This window comes from Felis catus, chromosome C2 (assembly GCF_018350175.1).
Source record: "Felis catus isolate Fca126 chromosome C2, F.catus_Fca126_mat1.0, whole genome shotgun sequence".
NCBI lineage: Eukaryota > Metazoa > Chordata > Mammalia > Carnivora > Felidae > Felis > Felis catus.
Genome location: NC_058376.1, coordinates 116,273,108 through 116,297,365, shown reverse-complemented (window position 1 = coordinate 116,297,365; position 24,258 = coordinate 116,273,108). Strand labels below are relative to the sequence as shown.

General features: G+C 35.2%; 1 long non-coding RNA gene across 2 annotated transcripts in view; it reads left to right on the top strand.

The window, feature by feature from the left end:
* LOC111562292 overlaps positions 1-23,415 on the top strand; it is a 94,137-nt gene extending 70,722 nt beyond the window's left edge. The window contains exons 2-4 of one of the 2 annotated variants that reach the window (XR_002745419.2): positions 18,841-18,909; positions 21,874-21,985; positions 23,231-23,415. This is a non-coding gene — a long non-coding RNA (uncharacterized LOC111562292). Of the gene's footprint in view, positions 1-18,840; positions 18,910-21,869; positions 21,986-23,230 lie in introns of both variants that reach the window. The other variant, XR_002745420.2, reaches the window with a different exon arrangement.
* The last annotated feature ends 843 nt before the right edge of the window (positions 23,416-24,258 follow it).

Genomic DNA, 24,258 nt, shown 5'->3' with positions numbered 1-24,258 from the left:
CAATATTCGTAAGTTGCTTGTATACACAGTAAAATTTGAGAACCATTTATTCAGACCGTTCTTAGTAGACTGATACTGACTGGCTTTAGGAGTAGGATAGCTTTAGAAATACAGAATAGTGCCTGTAATTAATATTTAGATCTACTGGTTCTCTAATTTTATTTCTCCAGAATTTTCTCAACCAAACAGGCCAAAGTTGCAAATTGTGCTTTTAAAAACATTTAATTTTGCTAAATCCAAATCTGCCTTGTAATTAACTTTAGAAATGTAGCAACTAAAAATCTATATAAATACATGAACACAATCTTCCTATGTATTTGTAGGCAAAAAGGCAGTCGAGTAGATAGTTTCAGTGGCTAATTTGCATTTGTTCTCTCCATGAATACATTTTAGATACATGTCTGCTGATAACTTCATAGAATTAGTTTGATTAAAAAGGTTCTGTGTTATGACATATATTTAGACCTATCAATTTATCTATAGTTAACACATAAGTAACATGCAGGTTAAGTGTACTGACCCCCTCATAGTCGAAAGAAGTTAAGTAGAAACTTAATAGCCTACTGTTGGCAGGAAACCTTACCAATAACATAAAAAATCAACACATATTTTGTATGTTATATGTATTATATACTTACAATGAAGTAATCTTGAAGTAAGAAATGTTATTAAAGAAATCATAAGGAAGAGAAAATACATTTACGGTGCTGTACTGTATTTTATCAAAGTGGTAGGTTTATGTCATCTGTTTACAAGATGAATCATGTCAGTACCTACATCAATATTGTCTTATATGATACAAAACACTGTAGATATTATATATATTATTATCACTAGATCTAAGAAATGAGAAGATAATGTGAAAAAGAAATTCATATTTTTTAATGGGTATAATGATTCATGTGTGGATAATGAAGAAGCAGCAATAGGATTGCTTTATGGTAGCTTAGTGTAATCAATACAATTGCTTTATGGTGGTTTAGCCTATACACTAATGAATGAATCATTATAAGGTTTTTATGGCATATAGTAGTATAGTCATACTCATAATACAGTATTGGAAATATTAACATTCAATATTTCTAGTCTGTGGGGTTTGTCTATGATTTTTTTTCAAAAACTTTACAATATATTTGTGGAAAAAAATCCACTTCTAAGTGGACCCATACAGTTCAAGTCTGTGTGTTTAAGGGTCACCTGTACCTGCTTATGTATCTATCTATTTTTGGATCCGTCACCAGAAATTTTCACTTCTGACATCTAGGTCTATGCCAGTATTTATGTTTATATCTACATCTAAATGTTTCTGTATCAAATAAATGAATCTGTGGTTTTTTAGTCACTTCATAGATCATAGAATATTAAAACTGGAAGAAAGTATATCACACACATCAATTCAGTCCCTTGTTTCCATTGTGGATCTAAATCTGTTATTCCAAAACTTTCAGATTATAAGATCCATCTGAACCACTATGTCCTGGAATATGAATTTTAATAAGATCCTAAGGTAATTCTTGTGAATCAGGTATGTTTGGGAAGCATTGAAATCAATGAGTTACTGAAGGGATAAATTATTCTCCTTTTATTAAAAAAAAGCTCACATAATATTGAAGTTAATATTTATATTCTTTTTATTCATGTTTTTAATATGAATTTAGGGTTAACTCTAAATTTAGTATTTGGAAACCCTGTATTCAACATTTTATAATTCAGAATAATCCAACCCCCTATGAAGAGTTATAAAAATCAATCTTTGGGGTGCCTGGGTGGCTCAGTTGGTTGAGCGACTGAATGTTGATTTTGGCTCAGGTCATGATCCCAGGGTTGTGGGATCCAGCCCCTCAATGGGGCCCCATGCTGAGTGTGGAGCCTGCTTAAGATTCTCTCTCTCTCTCTCTCTCTCTCTCTCTCACTCCTCCCTTCTCCTCCTGCCCCTCTCCCCAACTCACGCTCTCTCTCTCAAATATAAAAAAGAAAAACAGAAACAAAAAACCCCAAAACATTTAAAAATTAATCATTTGTGGCACACTTTTAGTGTTTTTTAATATATAATTTAAAAGGTACAGTCCATGTCATTTGTGAAAGTGGATATTTTTGATTATGAAAGATTGAATTAAGAAAGGATATATTCTTTTTTAAAAGTTTTTATTTATTTATTTAGACACACACACACACACACACACACACACACACACACACACGAGTGCCCTGAGAACAGGGGAGGAGCAGAGAAAGAGAATCCCACGCAGGCTCTGTGCCTCCAGACTTGGGGCTCGATCCCACCAACCATGAGATTCTGATCTGAGCCAAGATCAAGACTCAAGAGGCCCAACTTACTGAGCCACCCGAGTGCCCCAAGACAGGATATATACTTTTTTTTTTCTTAATTTTTAACGTTTATTTATTATTGAGAGATGAGAGAGACAGAGCACGAGCATGGGAGAGACAGAGAGAGGGGGAGACACAGAATCAGAAGCAGGCTGCAAGCTCTGAGCCATCAGCACAGAGCCTGACTCCGGGCTCAAACTCACAAACAGGAAGATCATGACCCCAGCTGAAGTTGGACGCCTAACTGACTGAGCCACCCAGGCGCCCCGAGAAAGAATATATTCTTAACACAAGCATTGGTGTAGAATATATTATTAGCTTGTTTGTGGTTGCCTTGATTTTGACTTCTGTGTGCTTAGACTTTGGGGTCCATATTTGGTCTTTGTCTATACATCTTGCAGGGAGACTTCAACTCAGCTGCTGAAAACAATAAATGCAAGATAAGGAAGAGATTACAGTTGAGCTGGCTACTTAAAATAAACAACAGGTATAGTAATTATCTCTGTCTATAGCTTAGGGGTGCACAAAATGTTTACAATAACTTGCTTGGCAAACTGGTTTTTCTCATATTTCCTCATGGTGTAGGTGTCAAAACCGTGTGCTACCTATAATAATGGACTTTTCTAGGGCACAAAACTATTCATATTCATGTCACAGGATATGTTTACATGGGAGCAAAATGCTCTAACATCAGAATAAATCAGTAACATCTTAGAGTTCAAGTTTCCATATGCTTCCTTGGCATAATAAAGAAGAAAAATTCTGATGTTGTGTAATACACTTTAATTAAAAACAGAACTTTTCTACAAATCATGGAAGTTCCCAAATAGTGCAGACAAACGTATCATTTTGTCATATCATAAACATTTATCATCATTAAGTGGAAATAAGGATAGAAGCTATAATGCAGATATTATGTGCCGTTTTTGATCTCCGAAAATATCCATTTCTTTTAATCAATTAAAATAGGATTTGACTTGGATTAGGTTTTAGAGTTGTGGCATGTCAAACTGCATCAGGAGGAATTGAACTATGTTGTCTAGGTGATGCAGAGGTATCTAAAGCATTTCATTCTTTTGATAATTATGAGTCGAGGTTTAGTCCTTAGAAAAACATGTAATCGTTTTTATGTTCACAAACTTAGGCTCTTTTGGTTTCCTCTTATCATAAATATATTACAGTTTATATCAATAGTTGATGATGTTACTGTTATTTAAAAACTATTTCAGTTATTTTGTTACCTTTCAGTGAAGAAAGGTCAGCAGTAGTGTATATAACTGAGAAACTTTCAAAACGAGATCCTGATTATGATAGGGAAATATTAGCCTATTGATATTTATTTGAAAATAAATTATGGATAATTTATATGAAAATAAATTAATTATGAAATGTAAGCTTGTAAACCAGAATTCTGTCTTATGTGATGAGTGCTTTAATGTACATGTTGATTCTCTTTGGGAAAAAAATGTCATTTGAATTATTGAGAGGTACCCCGAACAAGCAAGGTGTTTATAATTATTTTGGCAAAATATTCTCTAGCACAAAGGTAGAAGAAGTAATAAAATCAGTGTGGTTTTTTTTAAAAACTGAAGTTTCAGCCTTACGTTACTAAAGGGACTATGAAAGGAGTGACCTTTGGAATACTTCCTTTCTATACTGCATGATTGAATTACATCATCTGAACCTAGGATTTAGTATTGTCATCAAACAGGTCCCTAGTTTTGATTAACATGCTCTTGGATTTCCCCTCACTCTGAAAAAGTAAGTAGTAGAGCTATGAATTTCATGTAAAAATAAGAAGAACCTCTATTTAGATACTCATTTTGAATAGTAATTGCAAATAAATAATAAAAATTAATACTTCAGATCTTCCCCCCAATAATACTACATATTTTCAAATAGAAAAGGCAGGATTTTGTACTAGACCTCCAAAGGGTAAACTAAGGAAAAATGGGAATTGCAAAGCACACTGCTTCCAGTTGCATGGGTCTCATATTTCGAACCCACTAGCAGTAAACTTTCATTTTCACCACTGATGGGGCACTTCGCGCTTGAATGCGTTTTCTGAGTTAGTCAGGACCAAACATAATATAAAGTTATGCATATGTGTATATATCTATATATATTTTTTGTGCTACACTTTGAGTTGCACCTGGAAGTAAATAGCTAACTAGAATAGACTAATGACATGCTCAGTGTCGCCAACAGCCGTGGAGTAAGCATCTCTCCCTGCCTGGGTTCTCCGGTGAGCTCTTAAACCATTGGCTTTTAATTCAGGAACACACTCGGAGGAGCATGTCCCCTGCTCTTTATTACATTCCAGGGGCAGTTCCATCAAACTGCATCACTGCCGCTTAGCACAGCACTCACTCTCTCTAATAAAAAAAACACTCCAGGTGCTATATTGAATGGGTTATTATCAACAGAGGAGTCCAAAATTTGGTTTATGCCCTACTCTTTCAAGATTCAGGGCAGACTGAGGTCCCAGATGTTTTATGAGTGCCAACATGACAAGCAAAAAAGATCTGCCTGATGCATAAAGGTGGTCGGGAGAGAGCTGTATTCTGACCCAACGTTCCATGTTGTTGGCTTAGGAAACAATGTCAGGAGATGGTTACTAAGCCTCTTTGTGGAAATGGCATTGAAGGCAAAACTATTGATAAAGAAAAAAAGAGAAACAACGGCAGTGAGAGAGAAAGCAAGGGCAGAGCGACAAAACACCAACAGGACCAACAGGATCAAGGAGAGAATCCTTTAGCTACACCAGTTCCCTTTAGAAAGGATCTAAGAAGAGCCTATTTCTTTCAAGAAAGAAAACCAAGGATTTAAGAGAAGATCTAAATGATGGGATCCATATTCCCTTCCAAGATTATCTAAGAAAAGTATTTTAATATTAGGCGTAAAACAATCAAATCCTAATAGACTAGACAGTATATACACTTTTAATGATAAATCTTTGTGTCAAAAAGAGATTTTTGTGGGGCACATGGGTGACTCGGTTGGTTGAGCATCTGATTTCAGTTCAGGTCATGATCTCAAGGTTCAGTTTGTGAGTTCGAGCCCCACCTCAGGCTCAGGCTCGCTGTTGCCAGTGCAGAAACCACTTCGCTTAGAATCCTCTGTCCCCGTCTCTTTTTCCCTCCCCTGCTTTCACTCTCTCAAAAATAAATACTTAAAATAAAAGAGATTTTTGTGTACATAATAATTCTTTGAGGTCACAGACTAAACTCTAACATGGTGTATAATCATCCCTTGCCTTCTGCCTCCTTTCCTCCCTTGTCTCCTCTCTTAAGTCTTTCTGTGTACATATTTTTATGTTCCGTTAGTATTGAAGATCCTATTATTTGCCACACATACTGTTTTTTTTTTCTTTCATCTCTGTAGCTTTGTATATCATCTCTTCTGTACTTGGAACTTCACCCCCCCCCCCAGCTTTGTTTTGTCTACCTAACAAGCTCTTTATGAAGGCTCCGATCAAGGGTTACCTCCTCTAGGAAGCCTACCTTGATGTCCTCACTTCCACTCAGTACATCTCTGAGTGACCCCTTAATGCTCCCTGCATCTCTCCACTGCATTAGAGTTGTAGTTTTCTGTTGTGTTTTGTCTTTCTTCCTAACTAGTCTCTGACTTGTTTGTAGAAACTGGATTGGATGCATCATTTAAACCCATGTCCCTACAACTCAGTGGATGTTCAGTAAACAATTTCAGAAAGAATGAATGACTGAAGTATCTTTAGTGAGTTACACACCTACCCCTGGGAAAAATTGACTTAGGAGATTTTATAAAGGCAAATAGTTTTAGTCTCAGCTTTGCAATAATTATGGGCTTCCACTAAAAGCCTTTATTGCTGGAGTAAGGCAAAGCTGGCAAAGCTGGGGTAAGAAAGAAGTTCTTGGTAGTTAGGGACACACCGAAATGACTATTTTAGCAGAACTAGGGAAGTTGAGATCTACTGCACCGAGTCATTCAGAAACTGTGGATTTCACTTTATTTCATGTATCTTTAAAAATAGTGTAGTTTCTGCTCTTCATTTATATATTTATTTTTGCGAACTTACAATGAGCCCAGCATTATGTTACAATCTGGGGTAATCAAGCTGGATATGGCACATGTTTTGTCTCTGAGGGTTCATAGTCTGGTCAAAGATAATGTTATGGCTTGCAGACCATCCTACAGGGATGCAAGATTTTGAATGATGAGAGTTCAGCCCAGCAAATGTAGAAAAATCTTTGAAGAGAAACAGACAGTTTAAGTCAGTCTGCGCACCAAACTGGTACAGATGTGGTAAAGCAGGATGAGGGAAGTTCTCAGGAGGCATCTCCATGGACGAGAACTCAGATTTGTGTGATTTCTTTCACTAGGGTGGACCTCAGTCCACAAAGAGAAGGCAAACAGTGACACAGACTGCCCGACGTGGATTATGGTGGTGGAGGTGAAAGGGTTACATCTTTGTTCTCTAAAAGCCCTTGACACTGACCTCAACTAGGGTTCAGTTTGCTCATCTGTGAAATGGGTATGAGGATCAGTCAAGTGTAAGAGCCTTGTGCAAAGGCAGAGTGTGAACCAGACAAAAGTGCGGTGTTTTGTTTTGCGTTTTACAGATCAAGACGGGTTTTAGTGTGTTTTTATGCCCAGACTACACATGCTCTGAAACACCGAAATGGGCGTTGCTTGGCTCTTGCCCAGCCACCCAGCCCAGGCAGAGCTGCTTGAGCAAGGCGCACTGAGCTTCAGAGCACAGCATGGCCTTCTCTCCTCTGCATTTATAGCTCGAGGCCTTAACCTTTTATCATTATTTTAACGATGTTTTTATGTTTAATTTAACTGTAAATCACATTAACAGAGTTTTGGCAGCTATGTCAGAGGGCTTGAAAACCGAGTGAAAGTCGTTCTAAGAGCTAAATTTGTCAGGTCTGACATACTTCGTCAAGTCGATCCAGTCAAGGGTAGAGATGTCTGAGAGTTGGTGCGAGATGGTATTTAATTTGTTCAGGACTTGAGGGGTGGAAATGGACTTGTAGTAGAGCTTGCTCCATATTAGCAACAGTTAAGGGGATAATTTATGGCTTTTGTTAAGGACATTCACCAAGGCAAAAATGCCCCTATAAAGCTACTAATTATAAATGATGCTTCAATTATTTTCTGAAGAATATGATTTCTATATTTGGAAACCATACCTTTAGGGATCCAAAATCCCATTTGTGAGGTTTTTACTACTGAAGATTTCCTTTCCAAAAAAAATTTTATTACAGGGGTGCGGGGTGGATCAGTCAGTTAAGCATCCGACTCTTGATTTCCGCTCAGGTCATGATCTCAGGGTCATGAGATCCACTGGGCTCTGAGCTGGGTGTGCAGCTTGCTTGAGATTCTCTCTCCCCCTCCTCTCTGCCCCCCCCTCCAGTCTCAAAAAATTTTTATTGCCAAATAGGTGTTCAAGCAAGAAAAATATAAGATGTAAAAAATGAATCACCATTACTATTAACATTTTGATGTACATCTATAGTTTTTTAAGTCTTTCTAATGAATAATATTGGGATATTGCAACTGCTGACATAGATATGCCTCTAAAATATCAGTGGCTGAACACAATTGTTTATTTCTTACTCTGGAGGGGGTTGCCAGCAGTGGCGGGTGGGGGGGGTGGGGGCCGAGGCTGGAGGATGGGGGAAGGGCCGAGGTCCCTCATGTTCTGCTCCATACAGTCACTCAGGGCAGTGTCACCATTAACCTTGCTACTGAAGATTCCTGGCCATCAGCCTCCAGTCAGAGGGAAGATAGGACGGCCAGTGGGATGTTTATAAGTTTTAGACCATAGGATAGCAAACCATCTTTTCTGTTTACACTAAGAAATTCTGGGGGTGGGGAAGCAAGTTCAACATTACGTTGTCTTCTTTGCCATCACAAATACGTATGACAACAGTCTCATGTTCTAAATATTCTGCTGTGTGGTATTGTCTATTTTCCTAGCAATATATCTCACACTCCTTTCCTTGTTATTTGTAGTATTGTTATTTGATTGTACTATAATTTTGTACTTTTAAAGTCAATTTCTTGTTACACGTTTTTGTTACTAGCAGTTTTCATGAATGTTTGCAACAGTCTGATAACATTCCTGTGACCTAAAGTTTACTTAAACGTGTATTTAACTTTAAAGGTTAGTTCCTTAAAAAAAATTCCCAGAAGTAGAATTGTTGGGTTAAAGGGTATGTACTTTAAACAACAACAACGACAACAACAACAACAACAACAAACGACTTTTGACACTTTGCTAAATTGCCTACAGAAATTTATATTCCCACCAGGAACGAATGTGCCAACTGATGACATCTTTCTCTTGACTAATGGGGTCTGTAGATGGAAGCTGAAAATTGCGCTTCCAGCATCCTTTTTATTTTAGTGTGAATTAAAGAACCAGTCATCAAGTGCTTGTTGAGCTTCTACTAAGTGACTGGCTTGTGCTATAGGGGATTTAAAAAAAAATAATTAAGGTTGTTTTTATTGGGAACCAGCACTCTATTCTATCTGTTTAACACTAGAAGGGAGTTCTGACATCCTGCCCCTCTCCAATGCAATAAATGAAGCTTTGATTTTTACTGTGGCTATAGTAAGGAGTAAGAAGAGGTTAGGGTGTTTCTTAAAATTCTATAAATAATTCAAATGAAAAAACTAAGGCATGTTAAATGTATTCTGAAAAATACTGTGATAATGAGTTAAAAATAATTTCTGGGAACTGGTGACCACAAGTCCCATTAGGTAAAGGCGGGACAAATCTGGGAGATGAATGAAGAGGCAGAATCATGCCTCAGTGTTGGCTTCATGAATTTCTTGAAAAAAAAAAGTATATATAATTAGATGAGGGTTGTCATTGCAAGGTATGAATTCCCATGGCCAGTAGTAGCCGAAGTCAAATGGATTTTTTTGTTTATTTATTTATTTTGAGAGAGAGAGGGAGCGCACATGAGCAGGGAATTGGCGGGAGACAGGGAGAGGATCCCAAGCAGGCTCTGAGCTGTCAGCGCTCAGAGAGTCTTGAACTCACAAATTGTGAGATCATGACCCGGGCTGAAACCAAGAGGTGGTCAGTCATTTAACTGAGCCACCCTCCTGCCCCTCAAACTTAAATTTTAAGTTTACTTTTACACAATAGGAATACTTTTGAAAAGGTATAAATTTTGAGGCCTCTTGTGAGCTTTCTTTTTCTCATTATTTTGACAATCATTTTCCAAGTTGCTAATGATCATTATACACTCATTTAAAAATATAATGTTTGAAAAAAATGTGTAATGTCTGGATATACTCTGACACCATGTAGATTGGTTTTATTTCAATGATAAGTATTATCTTTCCTTCTCTTACTTAAAACTATATTTGGGTTTAATTGTTATTTTAAAGTTATGAATTTCTTAGATTTAGATTTGTTGCCATGTTTGTTTATGTGTGTTAAAGGGAAATAATTTATTGCAGAATTCGTTAATTAGATTCTTGTTTGCTTTTCTATTGTAAGATAAATGAATTTTTAGTGAAAGTAAGAACTTGTGTCCTCCTGAGATGTAGTGTCTATAGAAATGTTATTTCCACAAAGTAGAAATATAATCTTTGTTATTAGATACCTGAGTTGTTAGTATGTATATGTACACCGTGATATATAAGCACTGCTATAAACAGATAAATTTATGTAAGTCGTGTAGAAATCTGAAACTTTTCAGTTAGATACTCTACTCTCTAAAGACTCAGAATGGCCCTGTCAAAGTTAAAAGAATACTACAGTAATTTTTAAAACTGATAGACACATATACTTAGAATTGAGATTATAATTATAAACAACAAACCCAATAAATCACATGAAAAATGAATCCACATTCTTTTTAAAATATCCAGAAATTCTTAAAGTCTAACCTTGTCTCATAACTACTTTGTTACCTTCAAAAACTTTTTTTGTAATACCTGAGGCCATTAACTCAATTAACTCATGTAGCATACATACGTTGTATATGACATACATAGTCCACTTTCCTTAAGACTTTTTAGTCCACTGGGGGGAACAGGCAAACAAACAGAGAACTACAATTCAAAATAATAAGTATTCTTATAGAGGGAAGTCCTGGGGTCTTTGGGAATGTAAGAAAGAGTTCTGAAGGAGAAGATCAGAGGTCAGATGGTTTTATATTTGCATTGGTGATGGCTGTATTTTGAAACACTTGATAATTTGTTAGTTTTGAAAGCTTCTGAGTTATCACCATTGCTGAAAGACTCTTCAGATCATTCAAAGAGAAACACATATAGCTGTTCAAGTTTGTGAATAAGTACTATAAAGAGTGCTGGAAGGCAGTCTATCATGAACCGTGGTGGTCTATTCAGCTTGCTATCTTTGACTTCAATTATTATTGGTGTTACTCTTCCAGACAACACTACTTGCAAATCTTATTAAAGTATACACTTAGGAAAATTTTTTACTGCTTAAGTATTAATGGTTATGATGTTGTGTGAGAAGTTTTCATTGTTTGTCGTTGATCCTGTAATTTTAGAAACGGTTGCAATCAAGTTCAAATCGACTTGAGGTAGCTTAGGTCAAGGGGGAATTGAAGGACTTGAACCAGCCTGAAAGAGGTCAGAAAGGACTAGGGAATCAGCAGTGGAGGGTTGGAGTTGCCTGAGGTCAGGAAGAGGAGGTCTCTGTAAAAGGCTCCCAACAGCTGGGCTGTAAAAGGTACAGCTGGAGCAGTTGGAAGGGAGATTGGAAAGGCCTGCAACTGTGGAAGAATGAGGGTGAAATGAGATGTGCCTTGCTCAGGACAATAAAAGAAAGGCAGGAACAGCTGCGGGGTTTGGATCTGTGATACAAGGCAAACCCAGTTGCAGGGAAGGTCTAAATGAACAGCAATGGGAAACATATATAGGTAATATCCGAAGATGCACAAAACAAATGCTTAGGAAAGACTAACATTCTTAGCGATGAACTGGAAAACGAAGATTAAAAGCCAAAGAGAATCGAATGGGCAGATATCTTGATTACGCTTTTCAGTTAGAACACACTATCCATGCCATGCTAAGAAATACTTGGAACTCTACACTGGACACCAAAACCAATTAGGATCTAAGTGTGTTTGGTATATTGTTAAGTTCTTAATTAGAGCCTTTAAAACATTCCCCAGTCTATTTATACACGGACTAATAGGAAATCAATTTAACTTGCTCTATGATAGTTTAAAAATATTAAAACATTTACATAATTTTGTGATATTTCTCATTGTAATAGGACACAGTAGTCAATTAGTTTTTCCCTCCATTATTAACAGTGAGCTTTTATGAAATTGCTGCTTGGTGCAAAAGCTGGTTTCTATCTTTGGGTCATTAGATTTGCTGATTTGAATTTAAAGGGGAAATAATATTAATTCCTCCAAATATCTTTTCTTCAAACTATATAGCAGTGTCTTCCCCCCTCCCCCTTCTTTTTGCACTGCATAATATAATCTGGCAAAAAGTAAGTGTGATCTTAATTGTTAGACTTGTTTATTCCAGGGAGGAACCAATGGAGCACTTACAGTAATTAACATATTTTCTCGGTCTTCTCATTTTGTTAATGATATCTTATTGAAGGCTGTGCAGTAATTACTGCCCACTGAGGTACATACGCTGAAACAAATTAATGGCCAATGACCAATAATGATTACACTTGTAATTATCTATTGTAAAGTATAAGCAGAAAAAAAATTGAAATTAAAAACAATGTTCTTTGAAGCTAAAATTAAACTGTATTGTTAAACTGTGCTAAAAATCATATTAACAATTCGGTGGAGAACTGATATTCTCTGTTTTATCATAATCTCCATCGGTTTTACATAAGTTACACGAGACTTATTTTTTTTTTTTTTTGCTGTGTTGCACAGTTCTACCCAGTGGGGATACAGAGGTAAAAGTGTGAAGAATAGGATATGTATCATGTCTGCTTTTAGATAAGACTTTTAGATATTTGTAGCACATTTACCTTAACATGGGCAACATAATTTTCAATGACTTCAAGAAGTTAAAGTCATGTTTTAAAGATCTCATTGTCTTTATTAAGAGATTCCTGAATTGGGCAGTATTCCATCCAGCAAGTAGAGAGATGCCTACATGAAAGTAATTTTCTACATCAGATGACAATATTTCCTTCTTCCTTCTCTAGAGACTTTTTCCCCCAGTTGCTTCTTGCTACCTGTTCTTCGTTTAAGAAATTCTGGGTCACTTGCCATGTTTAACATTTTCAATACTCTTTAATACTCAAACTTCACTTGTCTCATGGGTTTGTCAGAATAAAGAGTAGTTTGCCTAAAACACAGTCCACTACAACTTGGGCCAGAGGGTGGGGGTAGATGTTCATACAATTTTCACACAAAACAACTTGATTTTGTAAAGTTGAGCAGTTTGAAACTCCTCTTTCTTTACACAACCACCAACTTCAGTGCATGTATTTTACACATGGAAAAATAATAATAAACTTTAGCTGCGGATTAGCATAGTACGATGTTGGGGTTCTCCAGACTGGAATACAAGAGACTTGCATCCTAAGTCTGTGTCACAATGACTCGAGTCACGAGTCACTCATTGTCTCTGGGACTTGGTTTTCTGACCTGAGAAATGGAAGCATTGTACCAGCTCATCTCCAACGTCACTCATAAGCTTTAATGTTCTAGAATAAGTTTTGTAATAAGGATCCCAGGAGATTGGGAATTGTTTCTCCTATCTCTGGTTACATTCTTGTGTGAAAACATATTATTAAGAATTTTGGGGTGATTTTAATTATTTGGAGTTCACTTTACGAGTCAAGTTTTCTCATGTTTGATTCTCAGGCTTCATCAGATATTTGGAATATGAAATAGAATCATAAATTTTTGTTGGCCTGAGTAAAAAAAACGGCACTAGTATCTAAACTTAGGTAGCCTCATTTAAATACACACTCTATTTTCAAATAAACTTAAAAATAATATGTAGACAAATGATTTTTTGTTAAAATATTTAATGAAATGTAATGTTTTTCTTTATAATAGTGTTTTGTTCCTTATGAAAATTTGGGTGCCTAAAAGATCAGACTTAAGTTTTTATGTATTTTTGTACCTTGACTCTTAGTATTGACTAATGTTAAAGAAATACTTGTTGAAAGAAGAAAAAATGATTGTCAACATATCTTTCTTTGCTTTTGAACACTCTGCATGTTGCTATGTTGTTTTAAATTGTTCTCAGTGTAGAATACCTTCTCTCCCTCAAATAGGAAGTTGGCTTTCTATCTGACAACTTAAATTTTGTTTTACAATGAAGCAATTAAAGCTTGATTCTTTGAGGTAAGGTTTATTATTTGGATAGGGATACCATGGTGGAATTATAATCTTGCTGTTTTAAGTGGAATATCACATCCAATCTTTTTTTTTTTACATAAGAGAAAAATTGGCATAATGAGGATATAAATTGCTAGATTATTATCCCAAATTATCTAAAATCTCTGCCCTGGAGATTTCAATGTATCAAATCTTCTTTTCGTATCCACTAGCAAAAAAGGAGAAAAGTTGTTATCTAGCTTTAAGATTTTTTAGGACATCTGACTGCTTTTAATTTTTTCTTTCAGTTCATGGGAACTGGTCTTGTACGCCTGGCTGAACTTGTTTTAGATTTTGACAGTTTTTTATTTGCGTCCCATTTGGATGTTTTTCAAAATGTCCAGACTATTCACATTACATCTGAATAAGCACTACCTAATGGTTTAATTCAAATCGTCTGGCTTACCTCTAATTAGTATTGTTAATGTTTACATATTATTCTGAAAAAAATAGTTTTATGGCTTTATTTTAAAATAAAAATAATGTGGACATTATCAGAAGTTTTAAAGAAAAAATTTCCTTAAAAAAACTGGTAGAAAACTCTTGGTTGGGGTAAAATTGGAAATGACAGAGTGGCCAAAATAACTATCTCTTATGATATAATTCCCAATCTGGAATAATCTGGGTAGTCATCTGTTAACAGATTTAGATTTAGCAACACTGGAAAACTGAAGGTTATAGAGACCTGCATACTTACCTGCTGGTCTTACTATACTAATAATTAGCACTAAATTTTAAATATATCCAAATCTAGTGCATGTCTGCACATGTGTATTTTAGTAATTTAAAAAAGGCAGTTTGCTACAATATTAAGTTAGAAATTGTTTCCCATCTAACTTAGCAATTAGTGAAAAGACAGACAACAGATTCTGAGAAAACTATTATCTAGAAGTATGCCGGAAAAATAAAATACTCATTACTTGGCTATTTATTTCTGGCCCTGAAAACACGAAAGGCTTTTGTTTATGTTGCTCAATATAATTTAACGAAAGTTATTTAAAAAGTTAATAAGGCAAGAGCCTGAATTTATTTAATTAAAAAAATCATGAATTTTAAAAAGGGAGGTTATGGGCAATTATACTATAGTCTTTTCTCTACATAAGCTGCTCCATGAACGTGGGCAAGCATATTTATCTTTCAGAGGCTCATTTTCCTCATCTGACATTCCACACTTTTCTCATCTAGAGCATCACTAAAGTTCTGTCAGAAACTATTTGCAATGTGTATATTGGTGTTTATGGTTTTAATTTTTATATATACACTGTATGCATATATATATATAATATATAGTTATAGTTCTAACTTATCTTAAAACCTATATGAACATTTATAATTTTAAAGGTATATATGCTTTGTATATGAAAAAAATAATCCAAAGGAATAAATTACTTTTCTTATTTTGTTCGCATATGTAAAATAATTCCTACCATGTCATTTTCTTCAATGGTGTATACACTGGAATTATGGTCATAAGAATATCACATCCTTTTTTTTTTTTTTCTTTTTTGGAAACATTTCAACATCTCTATTCAAGGACTGACTGGATCATGTTTACAGAGGCTTTTCAAGGCATCTGTTCTTAGCCACAGCTGAGAATGGGGCCCACCGTGCAGACTGGAAGGATCCACCTAGAATTTGTTGAATTAAGTCCTTGCACCTGGATATAATTGTCGTGCCGCTGTGCTGGGGGTTTTCTTAAGCTACTGGTAAAACAAATTAGCTCAATTTAAACTGGCATCCAGTAGAGAAGCAACAACTCACCTCATATAATGTTTTTCAAATAATTATTTTTGTATTGCCAGTTTTGCCTCATGAATATTTTCCTGGGGGCTGGGTGAGAAAAAATGTAGCTAAACCGGAGACGTGATAAAAATTCTACGTATGTTATAGGCTTTGACATTGTTGCAGTATAATTAAGATATGGGTAAATATGTGATGATAGTCAGTGCAACTGGATTTTTTTCCACCACTAAACAAAACATAAATTCAGATATTTAGTGGAGTTTAAGAAATGTGGAGTTTAAGAAATATTCTCATCTCCATATGCAAGTTTCATAAACCATTGATATATTTGCTGTAGCTTTAATAATACAACTATTTTTTTACAAATAGAAAAAAATGCATGTGAGAATCATGATAAACAGGAGGCAAGATTCATTTATGTTTGTCGGTAGAATTAATGAAATTCATGTGGTTATGTATTTTTGAGTCATTTATACTTGGCAACCGAATTCACAAGCTTTCTGGAAACTCAATAAACTCAAAGGTTTAATGGTTGGTAAGAATGAGACTAGTGCTTTTGGGATTATGGGGCTAATACATGTATGGATTTCTGTGTGTATTCATTACTTATCCACTTAGTACAAATTTCTTGGTTACCAATTACGTGCCAGGCAGGATTCTCAGCATCGAGGACACAGCAGGGAAGCATGAGAAATTCCTGGCTTCCTAAAGTTTACATTCTAGTTTGAGAAACACACACAGAAAGAAGGAAAGAGAGAAAGGAAGGAAAGGAGAGAGGGAGGAAGAAAATCTAAGAATCTAATTATATAATTTAAGTTTAATGTTGAGTTCTATGAAGAACATAGCGTGAACTAGTTCCGAGAGTAGTCAAAGGTACAGTTAGATTGCTTAGGAAGGCTTCTCTGAGAAAGTTATCATGTTGATATATGGATTATAGGCACATATGGTAGCTGTATTAATATACCCATGTGTTTCTTAACATGCCTTAGCCCCCTTGCATGAGATTGGAGGGAAATCTTCCCTACTTGTATGGAAGGCACCCAGCGTTTAGAAGGGTCTGTGCACATGTGTAGGATATATATAGGATATATGTTTTCCCCCAAATATAACATACAGAACACAATAAATCAACATTAGAAAATGACTTCTTATAAAGATTTGGTCATAAAGTCCTATAGAGCCTTTCCCAACCATTTTTCTTCTGACATTGTCACTTCTTCCTTGGTCGTAATAACTTGCACATATTTCTCTTATAGTACGCTTTGCCTTGCATTGTCATTAGTTGCCTACCAATGTATTTTCCTTTCAAGATTTTACTCTGACAGAGGCCTTTGTTTAATGTCTCTTTGTATTTCCAGGGCCTTACAACAAGTCTAGAAGGAAATAGAATGCGTTTTAGTGTGTGTATGATGAAAGGATTCTACTGTAGTTCAATTACAATGTTCAGAACTGTTACATAGGACAATTTCACTTCTACACGGAAGTTCTGAGAGTGAAATGTTGTGGTCAGGTGGCAGAGCTGAATTCGGAATTCAAGCCACCCAGCTGGCCGACTTGTGCCTATTGTTGGCAACAAACACTGTGGCAGAGTTTGATTAGCAATGACACCACCACTGCTGCTGGTGGAAATAACTACCATTTATTCAGCTCTAAAGTCAGCTAGTGGCCGCTACCTACACTGTCCTAGCAAATCCTGATAATTACCCTATGAGGCAGGTGTTATACACCCACTCTACAGATAAGTAATTGAAATTCAGAATGAAAAAGTGCCTGAAGTCAGCAAGCCGGTCATAGTTTAAAGTAATGTGTGTACTGAGGTATACTTATGAACTGTATCATGTGCAATAAAAATACCATAAAATTCCAAGTTAACAATTCATAAAGTGGCTGCTTTATATACATAATGTGTATGTGTTGTTAAATGGCAGTGGTATAGTCTTTTGAACGTTTCGTGAGGGAAGGATGCAAAATGTCAGGGATGTGTATCTTGGCAAAATTTGGAATAGTATGTGTGTGTGTGTGTGTGTGTGTGTGTATACACACACACACACACACACATATACTCATCATTGTGTGCAGAGTTTTGCAAAGTTATTTGATATTATTAGTTTTGAACCAATTTGTAGTCATTATGGTATAATGTCTCTTTACTGAAAAATGAACTTTTGTTTGGAGGACAGGGCCATTTCATGTTTGTCTATATTCCCAATGCTTAACACAGTGTGTGGTACAATGTAGACACCCACTAAATAAAAAATTAACATAAATTAAAATAAAAAATTAACCAAGTAATTTTGTCAGTAAGGTGATCCATAGCGCAGGAGGGCCTAAGGTTTTTCATTTCCATCGGCTTTAAAAATCAATGTCAAGAACAGGGGAAAACAGTAAACGCTGGTTATTATCATATTTTATTCCAAAAGCTCAGTGGAGTTTTATTTTTATTACAAAAATTAATCTATTTCAGTAGTTCTGAGTTAGACAATATGGTATGGAAATACTAAACTTGAGAAAATCACATATATGTGCAAAATCTAGAAATAGTTTTTCTTGTAAAGTCTAAAATAGGCCTGTAATCAACAAAATAAGCAGCTAAATAAATATTTTATGAATTTGATGCTATCACTGATATTCACACATTCATATTTGTTCACACAGAAGATCATAATATTGACTGATTATATATATATATATATATATATATATATATATATGCATGTTCTAATACATCATTCACACACAGACAGACACTCTGTAACTGAAAATGAGGCTGCCACACTGTGAAGCTATGAAGGCTCACCAAATATCATCACGTGATTTTCAATTTATGGATCCTTTTGTTATTATAGAAAAAGGCAGAAAAGAGGTATGGACAAAAAAAAATCTCTAACCTGAAAATCAGGAGAAATATGAATCTTTAGAATTAAGCCTTTTCAGAAATATAAAAATAGAAATATAAAAATAGGTTCAAAATTAAGTAAAAGGATATTTTTATCTCCCCGTGGGATGATGGAGGCAAAGGTCGGTCCTCACTGCTGGTAATTTATTTTATGTTTATATGTCTCCAGGTACAGAGAAAGTAGAACTCACCCCAAATGCTTTCTAAGAGTTTAAGCACACAGACTCTATTATATGCAGCAAAAAATGAAGAGTTGGTTTATATATAAATGTAGGTGACTTGAGGAAATGATATCACTTTTACATGGTTATATGTATCGAATATTCAAAAACCAAAATATGGGTTCAACCTCTGTAATTACTGAGGACAGAGTAAAAACAATCCTGTCCATAAACTCTATTAATTAGAAGTAGGTATTTGGGGTAGAAGCCCCTCTATAAACTGTGAAGGACAAGTGTACAATTCTCCAAGTTTAAAGGAGGCACTTTATAAGGATGTGTTTATCTCTGATTTTTTTTCCAGGGGGACTCAGTTCATTCTATGGAATTGGAACAACCTTGGGAATAATCTCAGGATGACGTGCTGCCCAGTGTAAGCGAGGCTCTCACAGTTCTAATATTTTTCTTAAATCAGTATTTAGACCAAGAATGGCAGTGTGACAGGCTTTAAAATTCCCCAAATTATCTAATATTAGTGTTCCACGCGTAATTCTGAAAATAACTTAAATTGTGTTGTGTTGAAAGACAGTGTTGTAGAGACTCAGTACAAGATTCTAGAAGTTACCTGCCTGTCACAGAAGATTTGCTTTTGTGGACTGGATGATAGACGGTCGATTTCATAGGAAATTCTATATTTTCAAATTTTTTGTCCCAAATTTAATTTTACTAACTGATACCCACGGAGTTGTTATGCTAATGTGATATGGAGATAGGTAACTGGAAATGAGGAGTGTGCAGTAATCTAGTTGCTCCAGACAAAAACTAAGGAAATATCTTTGATTTTCCCCACTTTTTCATTACTGCAAATGCTCTACACTGTGCTTTCAATGTAAGTATTGTGATTCTATTGATTTCTCTGTATCTTCACTTGAGCAAGTACCTTCTTCTGTCACCTGGACTGCTATGCTGGTTTCCCTGCCTCTGGCCTCCCACTAAAATGTATTCTTTATATGGGAGCCGGAAGGATTTTTTTTTAAGTTTATGCCAGATCATGTCACTCCTTCTTTAAAAGCTTCTATAGCTTTATTCGTAATGGCCCAAACTGGAAACAACGCAAATGTTCATCAACCAGTGAATGGATAAACAAATAGTGCGTTCACACAATGGAATTCTTTCAGCCATAATGAACAATTGATACACTTAACGTGGATGTGTCTCAAAGGCATTACGCTAAGTGAAAGGAGCAAGACACAAAAGGCTACATGATTCCATTAAATGACATCCTGGAAAAACTATGGGGACAAAGATGCGATCAGTGGTTGCTAGGGGGTGGAGGACATGAGGGAACTCTTTGGGGTGACAGAATGATCTATTTCTTGATTGTGGTAGTTACACAACTTATATATTTGTCTATAATCATCAAACCGTTAGGTACATGAAAAGGGTTAATTTCGTAACATGCATATATATGATGATTTTATATATAGAGAATATATACAGGATATATAGGATATATAACCATCACATATATGAATGTAATAAAAGTTATTATATATATTGTTTAGAATAATTATATACATAGACATATATATCTATTTTTCAGAGAGAAAGGGAGACCCAGTTCCATAGAATGCTTTAAGTGTCTTTTAGAAAAAAAATAAGAGAATAAATCCATCCTCATAAAGCACCTTCCTTTAACTCTGACAATTGTTCTAGAAAGTCTGTGAGGAGCTTCTATCCCAAATTATCTCTACATGAGATAAATTATATCTCAATGAACATGACTTAACACAAATGAAAACCATTCTATGGCCTCTTCCTGTATTTAGTATAAAAATCCACACTCCTGACTCTGACCTGTCAGGCCCTTTGTGAACTTGCTTCTGCCTGCCCTTTACATTTTTGTCCCAGGTTCTCACCATTCAGGTCTACTTAGGGTGTTTTCTTAGATGTTTGCTATTTAACACTAAAAACAAAGAAGTTATTAGCCTTTAAGGTAACATTTGACTTTTATTAATGAGGATTTAAAGTATAAAATTATGTATTGATAATTCTTTAGCATAATCCCTTCATTTTCTCATAAAAAATTAAAAGCCCGCTCTACAAAAACTCTGTTTTCATCATAATAGGCTCCTGATTCTCTCTTAGTTCATGGAAAGAGAAGAGAGAGGCAATAATTTTAAGTATCTGAGATCACATTCAACTTAGTGACCAGGTATTTTCTGTCAGTTAAACATGGTGTAAGAAAAGATGAATTTATGCCATATTAATTAATTAAACACAGGATATTTTATACCTATTATGTAACAGGATACTCAAGGGAGGCGTTTTTTAATTTATAAAGATATAAAAATTAATTTGATTAAATAATAATCCCTCCTATTTTATTTATAAATATAAATTTAACATACAAACATTTGAATTACATGTATTTCAGATATACACCTTGAATATGGGTCAACACACAAACTTATAGAGTTTTATAACATATAAAAGTATAGAAACTGCATGTAGAAAACACACACATCTAAAGCCCCACATACATTTTATTCAGTTATAAGAAAAATATACTTTTCTAATAGTGGCATCATATAAAAGTAAAAATTCAGTTCACATATCTAAATCAGATTTATAAAGCTTCTATAAATGCATTAAAACAGATACACATAAATCACTAAAATGTCATCTTAAAAAAACAAGTCACATTTATTATCTGATAGTGTACCTCATCTCATGGATCAAATTTACATATTATGCACCCCAGGAATATGTCAGGGCTAGACAAAATTTCCAGCTCATGTGAGAAATAAGACAAGTACTAGCTAATTCTATAGTAGGATTATGGGACTTGAATTTTTAAAGTTTTTCAAATGACTATTTCCTTCCTCCCTCTTTTTTTCCCTCCCTCCCTTTTTCCCTTCTCTCCCTCTGTTCCTCCCTTCCTTCCTTCCTTCCTTCCTTCCTTCCTTCCTTCCTTCCTTCCTTCTTCCACTTCTCATTCTTCTTTAGCCTTCCTTTTCTTGTTATGCTCACTGAAAAGATATGGTCATTGAAGAAAGTTTCCAGTATATGACTTCAGGATATATATTCAATTCACCTAAACTTTTGCTGTTCAGCACGAATATAGTTAATAGATTGCTTGGTAGCCTGAGTCCCAGAATTTGTTTTAAGGTATCCAAGAACAGGATGACAGTGCTCAGGAAACATCTTGTGCAATGATGCCACATCCATCACTTGACTAAGAGCTTGTTTTCAACTTTATAAACCAGTAGGGTGACCTTCTGTTCCCAAGAGAGGGCCTAAAACGTACTGGGCAAATCTTTGGCTCTTGAAATGGCTGTTCAATGTTACAGATGTTCAGGTGACTGACTAATGGTTTCCTTCCCCCATAAGACAGCTCCTGGGAAGCTCTAGGATGTGGCTTTAAACTGGAAAGACTCTTGGGAGCTGGGTTTGATATGGCATGGTCTCTGAGGCATCCCTAGTCTGAAGTTCTTCCAGGAAGTCTGGTGAGTTCTAAAATTTCCCTGGCAAACCAATCTGCTTGACAACACAGAGGGAAATGTAAATGAGGGAAGTGCCAAGGTCAAGGCCTTGCTTGGTACTTCCTGGATATAGTATAACATAGTGGTTAAAAACTCTACAAGGTTGAGATGCTTGGCTATAATTCCTAGTTTCATTTCTACTGGCTGCATGACTGGAGCCTCAGCTTCCTCACTAATAGTAATAGTAATAGTAATAGTAATAGTAATAGTAATAGTAATAGTAATAGTAATACATTTTCCAATGGAATTGTGAGGCTTGAACAAAATTAACAAAGTGCCTAGCACAAAGTAAACATTAGCTAAAAGTCATCTATTAGTATTGTTGTCACCCTAAGCCTCAGAAAATAATTTAGCCATAATTGAGAGACTACTAGGGATTTTCTCACTGCATCAGTGATAAGAATAATTCATACAACAGTTGTGATTAATATATATGCAGGGAGCTAAGCACATTGACAAGTAGAGGGCAGAATGCAAGTGGGTGCTGGAATTTAAAATATTCATAACTAGTTTATATAGAGATAGGAACATTTTGTGCTTTGAGTCAGTTTACGTTCTTCACTTTAGGCATAAACATCTGATTTTTTTATGTTTTATAATTTGATATAATATTTAAGGCCACCAAAATATTACTTTCAGGAGGACGCAGCTTAAGAAGTAAACCAATATATGTTATATATTTCTAGTCTAACATTTCTGTGAGAAATTAGATTAAGGTAAGAAAAATAAGATCTCTTGTTGGAGTTCTTTTGGCATTTTGTAATGCTTCTTACACAAAATACTAAAACTGAAAAAAAATCACATTTATTTCATTTCATTTCACCTGTACCAGGTCTAGGAAGCTAATTACTAAAAACACATCTTCCAGAAGTTAAATAGCCAAATATTGTTATTGTTTTAATATAAAATCAATGGAAAATATTTAACACTTTTATATCTATTTCTTTATCTCCTTTTTTCCTCATTATTCTTTTTAATACCATCATCATTATTATTAGAGCTGCACAGAAGTGACACATTACTAAATACCAGTGAACACTGGAAGAAGGTTAAGCAAAGTTAATTTATGCAAGAAAATTCCCGCTAGAAATGTGGGAAGACCTTATTCTATTTAATAAATACATTATTTGTACAGGTCATTTTTACCTGCTGAGTATTTCCAGGCATCCAAATAATTGTTATTCTCCACTGTCTCTTTTCATATCTTAGCCAAGCTAAACCACAAAGGATGAGCAGCTCAGAGCTTAGCAAGTGCTTCCTAGCTGCCCCCCAGGAGTGCTGGGAGCGAGTCTGGAGAGCTTCCCAGAAGACCTAAAAGGCCGCAGCAGCATTGCTTACAGAAACGGCCCTGGATAACGTTCATTTTGGATTCATCTTCTGGCTTTGTGATCTTGGGCGAGTTACTTCTTTTCCTCCATTTCTCCATATGGAAAACTAGAGGAGTAATACCTACCTTACAAATATTGCTTTTATGAGAAACAAAGGAGATGATGTTTGTAAAGGATTTGCTAAGTGTAAAATGCTTATTCCACTTAAATCTATCATAGTAGTTAAAAGTGTACCATTAGCTTGAATCTTGGCTCTCAACTGGGAATAATAATTGTGCTTACTGCTCATTCAGTGTTGTTGGGAGGGAACTACTACATATAAAACATGTGGGCCAATTCTGGATGCACTTACATGCTTTTGTTATTATTACTCTACTCACCCTTATTTTCACTCAGAAGCAGACCAAATGGACATACTTAATATATATTGTAAGAATGATAGAGAAATGAGATTAATTTTTAAAAATGAAATGAAAAGAATAAATACATATTGTTTTGAATATGCAATATTTAAGTTATATATGTTATGAGGTGATAAAAATAATTTCATTTATAACAATATTAACTGAAAGAAACAATTTTGATCATTTCAATTTGTATGTTCCTTGGTCAGGCTCATGTGAGCCCAAAATGAGATGGCCTTTGAAAGTCTTTCTGGCTTTGGCTGGAGATAATGTTTTTAATTGGAGAGTGTTTTGTATTACCTGATGGGTTTTAACTTCTTGAACATCTTTAGTAATTACCATGTGCAGCATTAGCTAGATGGCTTTCAAACTTTCATAGTTATTCTTTATTAATCTTTTAAAAAGATTGTGTTTTATGCTGTTTGTAAATATGTGAGCTTATATGCTCTTTAAGATGAGATGAAAGGGAATGATTTCATTCTATATTAGAAAAACTAGGTTAGTG